The sequence below is a fragment of the Mus musculus genome, chromosome 15 (assembly GCF_000001635.26).
Source record: "Mus musculus strain C57BL/6J chromosome 15, GRCm38.p6 C57BL/6J".
Classification (NCBI taxonomy): domain Eukaryota; kingdom Metazoa; phylum Chordata; class Mammalia; order Rodentia; family Muridae; genus Mus; species Mus musculus.
In genome coordinates, this window is record NC_000081.6 from 13,280,967 (window position 1) to 13,289,778 (window position 8,812).

General features: G+C 39.1%; 1 long non-coding RNA gene across 1 annotated transcript in view; it reads left to right on the forward strand.

Annotated features, from left to right (window-relative positions):
* Positions 1 to 6,367: 6,367 nt before the first annotated feature.
* The window catches only part of Gm46517, a 19,642-nt gene continuing 17,197 nt past the window's right edge, over positions 6,368 to 8,812 (forward strand). Inside the window, exon 1 of the long non-coding RNA XR_001781699.1 lies at positions 6,368 to 6,912. This is a non-coding gene — a long non-coding RNA (predicted gene, 46517). The remainder of the gene's footprint in view (positions 6,913 to 8,812) is intronic.

Sequence of the window (8,812 nt, forward strand, 5' to 3'; positions counted from 1 at the left end):
CAAAGGAGGAAAGTCAAGCCTGGGACTGTAAATCTGGCGAAGAACCCATGGTTGGGGAGCTCCGAGGCCTCAGGCATGAACCCACTCCTATTATTTTGCTAACTGGATTTAAATGAACATGCTATCAAACTGTTTTCCAAACTTGTATTGCTATACCTATTGATTTCCTTCAGCTCTCAGACCATATGAAATAATTGTTTTGTGTGTGTGCAGTGGATGATGGTTAACTCAAAAACTCACAAGTGCTCAAAGCCGAGACTAAGGATCAGTGGAGTGCTCAGCTCTCATTTTATAAGAACGCTTCCATCCTTTCCAATTGGCCTTTTGTGTCTAGACAGATACAGGTCCAGTTTCTCTTTTTCTTGCAAACTGAGTTCCTTTGGACTGGGGAAATGTTTGTATAGTATTGCTCTCATTGGACTCTGAGGAGCTTAGGAGGGAATAGCCTAAGTCAAGGTGCATAGACTCATTTTATTCTACTTGAAATGAACTTGTGTCTGACCCTCATGAGATCATGTGGTATAGCCAACAGCCTTCCTACACGGAATCCCATAATTTTTCATCCTAGTAATCATTTTCTCCCCATCTATCCTGTAGCTTACCAGTAATTTCAACATGTGTCACTTTAGTTCCATTAGAGAAAACAGAACGAAGGCCAGTGTTAACAAACAATGAAGATCAATTCCTTGGATCAGTACTTTGATTGAACAAGACTCATAACAACTGTAACTTTCAATAAACTATATAACATTGGAAACAAGGAAGCTGAAAGACTGCCTACTTCAAGCCAATTAACTAATATCACAAGCCTGTTGGCTGTATGGGTAGTTGGGGTCTGATCTGATTGGAGTTCTGACTGTTATGTGTCTTTGAACTAACCACCATCTCAGCTGTCTAGCAACTTTTTACACTGAGCCCATTGTCCCTAGGATATTCCCATTATCCTATGTGAGGTGATGTAGATAGGTCAGGAAACCCTGTCTAGACAGGAATTGTTATATCTTGCTAAACTTTATTAAGGATCCCCCGGGGAGTTTGAAATAAGCAAAAACCATTTCTAGGCCCACAGAACAAAAATGATAATTTCTGGCTAAAGCTCGAATTCTGACACTTAAAAAGAAAATGCTCTCCAGTTGATCTGGATGCAGAGATGCACCTAGACATCAGTGCTCTGCTGCGGATTTGCAGCAGAACAAAAGTATGTTGGACGTAGAAGCGAGCAAGTTAGGAAGATGGAGTGAAATTTCGGGGATTTGATTGGGGTTAGAAGATGAGCCAGGCAAGAACTGAACAGTGTCAGACACTGCTCCTTCTGAAGGGCTCACTTCTTCCTATTTTGATATTAGTAATTATGCATAGTTTAACTTTATTGCCCTGTGTGACATTTACATTTCCTATGTTGCAGCTCTTAGTAACTTTCGAGGGGCATGGTTTGCACAGAGAAATATTAGCTCTTTGTTGCTCTGTTGTTTTCAAAGAAGGACTCATACTGAAAGGCCTTGGTCTAGGGATTTTCACTGGAGGTTCATGCTGAGACTAGCTATGATCTGGACTAATGATTGTGTATGTGTGTTTGGGATTTGCTCATATGCTATTTGAAATATTAGTAAGCGAATCTTTAAATTTTAGAAAAGCATAAATCACTCAGAAGAGAATCAGGGTGACATCAGCATAAGCCGAACAGTTCCCTTAGCAATTCTACAGTGAAAACCAACTACAGTTAACTACACTTAGAACTTCTCAATATGTCGGAAGTCATTTCATCCGATTTAAGTTACCATGTGTTTAAGAAGCAGCCATTTTTAAATGATAAATATTTGATGAATAGACTCACTAATAAACACAGCAGGTAGCTATCAGTATATCTTTTGTGTGTGTATGTGAATGTGAATTGACTAGAATGGTTGTATATGTATATGTGTACATATATTTGTATATGTATATTACATATATATGAATTAGATAAGCTCAATTTTTCAGATAACTGAACTCAGATTATAAAACAGCAAAATTCATATGTGTTTTGAGTACGTATATATGTATTATGGTTATGTGTTCCTCGGAAACTTGAAGACTATTGAGGTAAAATGTATGTGATACATTTGTGTTATACAACGGAAACAGCTCACAAACATCTTCATTAAAGAATATCATATAACAAAGAAAATGTAGCTAATAGAGATAATTTCCAGAGCGTCACTTACCAAGTTTTTCATATATAAACACACATAATGGCATTTGAGTGCTCGTGGAGCAGAATAAATCCATAGCTACCGAGCTCCAAGTGCCAGTGTATATGCGAAATTGTCACTTCCAGATCTAGGATGGTATTTGGCACATGGGATGACATATGTCATCTTCCCTGCAAGCAGTTTCTTATGCATATGGTCCCTCTAGCTAGAGGATTCTATCTACAGTCTATTTTATCAATAGTGAAGACACCCTGACTGAAAATAATCTTGCATTAAATAAAACCCACTTCTATTTGACCGAGAAAGTGGTGTTTGTTTTATTGCTGAATTGTTTTTCTTAATTCCCAGTGCTGAAAGTGCTGTATAGTGATGTTCTACAGTTGTTCCATAACTATGTTAGATGTTAATTGTAATTAGAGTTTAAAATTAAATAGAAAGGATTTTCCTGTAGATACAAAGTGTCATATATCTGGCTGGGCTTATAGAAATCTTTACAGAAATCTTTCTTTTTAACAAAATTGAAGCTGGTCTATAATTTTGATAGGTCATGTTGATGACTAGTCATAACTTAAAGATGTAACCTTCCAACAGGAGCCTCAGTATAAATTTCTTGATTGTGTTTGACCATTCCAATAAGGTGAAATTATGTTAAGTAACTAATATGTAAATGGAATACGTTAAGTAAAGCCAAGTTCATTCTATTTTAATAGGTTTTTAAATGAAAAGAGTATGGCACATCATTTGTGAGTTCTATTTTGATTGTTTGCTTTTTAAAAAAAATGCAAGAAAGTAATTTTTGAAACTAAAATAGACCATGATTTCAATGCATTTAAAAATGATTTTTTAGAAAAGTACATTTTGTTCAATGTGGCAAATAAATTTATATAGACATTAATTAAAAAAAAACCATAGCCAACCTTCAGCTACTATTTTTCAGTTTTGCAAGGGACCAAGCAGTTATTTTGAATATTAAATAGATGGAATTTGGAGGTGTTCAAGAATTCGGGAAGTGAGAAGTAGCAACTTAGTTGAAGGAGTTCTTCTCCATACTGTTGAAGAACTCTTCATTCCAAGCCTTGCTGGCAGAGTTGAGCAGTTTTGCCAGTGCTCAATGGATGTGGAGCCAGAGAGTCTGGAGGTTAGTGAATTGCAGTTGGAATTATGGTGTTGTACTTTGCGTAGGGTACCATATTTGGTGCATAGCCTTTGCAAGTAGAAGCATTTAGCTACATCTCATTGTTTTTGGCAGGGTGACAGGAACTGTCATATGAGCCTGTCTCAGATACTCTGGCTCTCCTCCCTTTGGACATGTGGTAGAATCACCTCACTCACTTTAAACTTGGACAGGACTGTGTGACTTGCTTCGAGTAATGAGATGTTTGGAGCTGATGTGTTTCTCTGACTGGAAGCTTTGAAAATCAGTGTGTCTTGCTAGATTGTTTTTCTCTTCATGTGATGCTTGATTCTCCATTGAAATAGTCTTGACTAGCTTGGTTCCCAAAGAGGAGGCAAAGAGAAGGCTCAGAATGACTCACTAGATGTGACAAAAAAGCTCTGTTGTTGCAACTCATTAAAATTTGAGAAACTGACCTAAGTGTGCATTTATGATTTTTTTTAAAAAAGCTTTATTTATTTATTTCATGTATGTGGGTATACTGTTGTTGTCTTCAGACACACCAGATGAGGGAAATGGATCCCCATTACAGATGGTTGTGAGCCACCTTGTGGTTGCTGGAAATTGAACTCAGGACCTTTGCAAGAGCAGTCAGTGCTCTTAACTGCTTAGCCACCTCTCCAGCCCCTATGATTCTTATGCCTAGATTCCTATACTTATAGGAGGACTACATGGTCAACAACAGCCTGGGCCACATTTCCAGACTGTGCCTGATTTCTCCCAGTAAAACATGCCTACATACATACACATATATATACACACACATACATACTTATGCACATACATACACACACATATATGTGTATGATATATCTATCTATCTGTCTATCTCTCTATATATATGAGTTTGTTTATTATTACAGCACATTGCCTATCCTGATTTACATTATCATTAGAAGCAATATCAGATTACTTATGGCTACAGAAAATACAATCAACTGGAAGAATTGTATAATGAACTATTTGACTAGAGAGCTATCTTTTTATTTATAACAAACAATATGCATCTGTGAAAACACTGATCAGTTAAACCATGCTGTGAATTTTTATTTGATTTAGAACTTATCCCTTGTTCTATATAATTTTATTTTATTACATGGGGACAGGAAACATTTTCTGTACTTGGAGAGGCAGTAAATATTCTAGGGTTTGTAGGCCATATGGCCTCTTTCACAACTATTTAAGTCTGCCTCTGTAACCCCAAATGAGTCCCAGACAATACGTAAACAAACGCGCATGGCAGCATTCCAGTAACTATTTATAAAGTGGTTGGTAGGCTGATATGGATTGCTGACTGTAGTTTGCCAATTTCTGTTATTAGATCATGTTTCTGCCAGACCTAGTAGTATTAACTTCACAGTACTGGCATCTTTTGCCTTTTCCTATGCAGCCCAAGAACATATAATCATCAGTGGAGAAATTATATCTACTATTATAAGAGAGATACATATAGTTTCTGACTTACTAGTATGATTTTTAACTCATTTAAATACTTTTCCTTAACAGTGAGGCTACTGAAGCACACTGAGGCAAGAGGTTTGTTTGAAGGCAGCTTGCCAAGAGGTAGGCTGCATCCTTTGTCACCCACATATCTACCTGGTCTTCTGTCTATTGTCACGCACTGACTTCCAGATGAATAGAACCCATTCAGATGGATTAGACCAAGAGGTAAATGGGTTGAAAATTTAAAGACTTTATTTAGAGCTTAGCCTAGACTTCATATAACAGCTTTGCAGAATGATTTTAGAATGATTATGTTCAAGTGAATGTATGTGGCTTCACACACAGAATTTCTATTTTCAGTTTAAGGTTTTTTTTGGGGGGGAGCGGGGAGGTGTAGGGAGGGAAGGAAGATGCAGAGTCCTGCTATTAACCTAATTTATGATGTTTACTTATTCCTACCTATCTGACTAATGCTCCCTTTGTTCTCTTTATAATTTCCAGTTTCTATCTACCACCTCTGTCCCCCCAAGAGCCGCAGACACAAGCTGATTAATACCTGCTCTTTTTAGCTGCTGTGATCAGGGGAAGCAATCTCTGAGAGCACATTGATACCTAAATCAACATAATATATCTAAATCACCTCTGTTAATCTGCTGGGTTTTTCTTATTTTTTTTTCCTGAGCTTATATGTCCACTGTAACTGTGTATTCAGAAAAAGAAGTACCCAGGACATAAAGATAGGAAACTTCTGTTCTGTAAAAATGACTAGACTTCACAATTAGCTTTAGATAATTCGTCAAGGCTTCTTTCTTTCTTTCTTTCTTTCTTTCTTTCTTTCTTTCTTTCTTTCTTTCTTTTTCAGTTTTCCTTCCTTTAAAAAAATGTGGATTAGATTATACTAAAGAAAACTTTCTACATACAAAACCAATTGGATAGCCATTCTCTTTAATTTTTTTTTCTCACTCTTTCTGATTCTTCTTCTTCAATATTGGGGCAGAAAGGAGACCACATTTGGCAATATTTTTATGTGTTATCTTGCTGTTTAAAACATCATGTGATTTATTTTCTTGTAGACCTCATGCTGTAGAATGAACATCTTTGTCACCCTCTTTCACAATGACATGCAAAGTCCTAATCTCTAGTGTGGTGGTGTTATATAGGCTGGGCTTTTTGTGAAGTGATAGAGTCATAAGACTGGAGCCTTCAGAAAAATGGTTAAAGCCCCCATAAAAATGGTTTCTGTGACCTTCTCCTAATCATGTGAAGCATAATGAAAGTTTGGCAATTGGCAATTTGGAGAATGTAATATGCTTACACCTTGACTTCAGATGTCCAGCCTCAGTGCTGGGCAGTAAGGTCCTATCTGGGGTACTCTGTGACAGCATCTTGACACATCCATAAAAGGTTGACTGTTGATGACAGCCAAACCTGGATTACTTATATAGTACTTGAGTTCTCGACACTTATCCTTAAGACTGAATCTGGTGGTCTGAATAATTACCTTTCAAAGATGTCTATGTTTGAATCTGTGTATCTTATTAATGTTATTTTACATCACAATAGGGACTTTGAGGAGCCTGGCTATGGATTGTAGGATGGGAGGATTCTCCTGAACCGTGCATGTGGGCATGCCGTCATCCTAAGAGTCATTGTAAATACAAGGCCACGGAGTTAGGATAAAGGAGATGAAGGAGGTGTGAAGACAGAGGTGAGAGTAACATTCCTTGAAGACAGCAGCAGAAAGCATGAGCCAAGGAAAGCAGGTAGCCGCTAGAACATGGAAACATGAAGGATCCGATTCTTCCCTAAAACGCAGGAACGGGCACAACGTAGCTCTGTAAATACATTCGTTTAATTTTCTGACCTCCAGAACAGTAAGGATACTTTTTGTGTTTTAAACTGCTGAGCCCGTGGTCATTCGCTATAGCAGCCATAAGAAACCAAGGTTGCCTCCCAGGGTTCTCAAGGAACCTCGGTAAGTACAAATTTACAATGAAAACCCACAGAAAGAAAACCCAGCTTTTGATTCAAAACAGCAGCGTCTGCCTTAATGAAACATAAATGTGCTTCGGATCATTTCCTGCTTCTTCCGTTAGGATAATGGTGAGTGCTTAGAAACGATACTGGTCCTAGCCACGCGTCTTTATTACATTTGCTCGGTGGTTTATTTTTGTCCTCTTGTATTTTCTTCTTGCTTTCTCTGATGTTCAACACTGCAGGGAGATCGGAAGCTGCCCTATTGCCGGGCTCCAGCAGCTTGGAGAGAGGGGAGGAGTGGGCATGTGGACTTTCACTTCCAATTAAGCGCAGAAAGTGTCCCTACTTTTTCCAGGGCCACTGCTTGCATTGCCTGCGGTGGGGCCAGGGGCTGAAGCACAGCGAGGGAAACAAAACCCTCCTGCTATAGGTTAATTGGAAGCGAGGATAAGGGGAAAAGGAGCTCTACCCTTCCTCTTTTCTCCAGTGGACTGCGAGCTCCAGTTGTTAGAGACAGAATGAAACACTGTGTACGGTCTAGCGTATTTTCAAACATATGGCCAGGGTCAAGATACAAAGAATTTTGAAGATACTATATGCCTGAAATTTCTGCTACTTTTAATAATGAAACTCAAATGGTCTCAGAGAGAGAATACAAACCCCACACACTGCTGTTGGATAGTTAGTCCAGAGGTCTTGTGTTTCTGGTGATGTGTGCATAGCTGGTCTGATTTATCATAAAACCCAGAAGGAATTTTTTTTTTTTCTAAAACACTTGACTTCTGCTGAGTTTATAATGCAGACACCAAGGAATGTTCCGTTTTGTGCATGGCCCTCCCACCCGCCCACAGGGGACTCGCCTTGTTTCCTTTCCTTACCTAATTTGAGAAAACATTCACTTTGGAATGTCATTACACGACTTACTGTTCATCAGAAATGGTTTATCCTCACACTGCTGCCGAGTCTGTAAGTATCATCTCAGGAAGAAGATTTTATGAACATTAGTTCCTGGCGCTTGTAGGGCTGTTGGCTTTCTACAAAGCAAGACAGGATCCCACACTCTTCCTCAGGCAGCTTCAAACTTTGCTGGGGAGGAAGGGTGGGAGTGGGGGGAGAGGACTGCTTGGAAAGTAGAAAATGGCTTCAGATGTAGTGAGTAATGAGAAGATAAAGAAGGGCAGGAGAAGAGGGCACAGAGAAGTTACAGCTCATGTTCCCAGGTGAGTTGGGGTCAGAGGTCAGGGTAGACTTGAGGACAGTGACTAGAGGAAGAGGCTTGGGGAAGGCATGAGACCAGGGGACCTTGGCAATAGCAATTATAAACACAGACAGTGACAGGAATCCCATGTTATGCTCCTAAAGCATGCCGAGGCGACACCATTTAAGGGCAGCTCCCTGCAGTGTTTCTCTTTATTTTAGGATTCTAAAGAGAAACACCTTCTGCTTCCAGGTGGGGCTCAGCTTTTCCTCCTCAGTGCCAGTCACCAGCTGGTGACATGTGTTTTGGTGGGAACAGCAGACACTTCTCTAACAGGCACAGACTTCTCCTGAAGGCAGAGAATCCTGTCACTTCCAGCTTAGCATTTGCTCCAAATAGACCAAAAAAAAAAAGTTGCAGCAATTGGACATTTTGCAGTATTAACAAGACCCATGTTGGAGCCGTTCTCTAAGGATGTAGTTGTCCTGTCCACACACAACTATCTCAAGGTCTCATCCTTCAGCGTAATCTGCCAATAAGGTGTAATTTTGAAAGAATCAAGATTTGATCTTGTCTTTAATTTATTTCTCAATCGTTTTGAGCTAGGTCCCATGAGAAATAAAATATCCTACTGGTCTCTCCCCACCCTGCAGTGTAAAACCAGTGATCTTTGTCCATTTCCTACCTGAGTCTCTCGCTCTCTCTCTTTGTGAGGGAAGACAGACTGGGTGACATCAGACTCTGTTTGGAGGTTTGGCTTCCTAATTATCTGTAGGACTCACAGACCTTTTAGAAGAACAATCTAATTTTGGAAATTAACTTCTTTCC